Genomic DNA, 1324 nt, shown 5'->3' on the forward strand with positions numbered 1-1324 from the left:
TTTTATTTTCTCCAGGGGAGTAGCTCAACACATGGCAAGCCTTTTGTAAAAGGAAAGAGTATTCTGGTATTCTAAGTAATCACTTCCTAGTGTATATGTGTGTATATATATCTATATCATACATATACCTTGATTTCCATAACAGGTGTGCTTAAAGCAAAGCACAGCTACTGGGTACTATAAATATTAAAATAAACTTCCACTGGATTTTTAACAGAATGAGAAAACAAGATACAGGATTTCTCTCTCCTGTAACGTGTGATTACTTATCTGTAATTTTTACGCATGCCTAAAAAAAAATTCTAAAATTGGTCTGCTCGTGGGTCCAGGCAAGTACAAATTGGTTCATCCAATAAACATTTTCATGGAAAGGTACATCAAAACATGTTCAAAAAGTTATGAAAAATTAAATAATGCCATTAACTCTTCAGTTATCCACAGGACAATCACATGTGGCCCAGCATCAGCAGTTATTTATCAAGATATGTTGAACGAATGAATGGATCTTTTAAAATCCCGGGCCTGTTGCTCTTTGCACACTGCCATGTTCAGCCTCCCATCATTGCCTCACCAGGGTGCACACTAGGAATGTAAATTTCAATATAATTAGGATATAATTAGGGAAGCAAATCTGATGCAGGTTAATATACTAATCCCAAAGATTAGAATTACCCATACCACTACTCTGCAAGGTTAACTCTGTTGAAGAGGCACTGGGGCATGCGATAAAAGAAAACTGACACTTCCTGAGCAAATACTTTCCATAAATATCACTTATTCCCATCCACTCCTTTAATACGTGACTATTCCTGATTCAGTTAATCTGAAGAATTCTGTATTCTCTTTATGAAGGTGGGTTTCTCAACTACCGTTTCTCAAATCTCTCTCTCCCCAAAAAGGGGTGCACGCACCGACTTCGCACAAGAAAACACCCACAAAAAACAGCGGAAGGTATAAGATTCAGATCTTTGCCATCTCCACCACTACCCACCCTTCGCCATTACACCCTGAAGCGGTCTGGCTTAGAAAGGTGAACTAATTCACTCTTCACGCACTTGTCCATCGCTGTCACCCTCCCCAGCCCCTTTCACATTCCCAAGTCGGCCACCAACTCCGCCTCAGGGTGAGCCCAGGCCCGCCACCTGCGTCGGCCCCACCCGGGGACCGCCGGCCCTAGCCCTTTCCCTGGCTTGGCCCTGCAGGCTCCGCACGCCCCCTCTGCACAGGACACCCCCCAGCCAGCGCCCGCCCGGCCGCAGTCCATTCTTCCTCCAAACTCCATAAGCCTCCACTCGCCCAGCCCGAGCTCCCCGCCGCGCCCGAC

Source organism: Carlito syrichta, unplaced genomic scaffold (assembly GCF_000164805.1).
Source record: "Carlito syrichta isolate Samal-C Ts95f unplaced genomic scaffold, Tarsius_syrichta-2.0.1 Scaffold305756, whole genome shotgun sequence".
NCBI classification, from domain to species: Eukaryota; Metazoa; Chordata; class Mammalia; order Primates; family Tarsiidae; genus Carlito; species Carlito syrichta.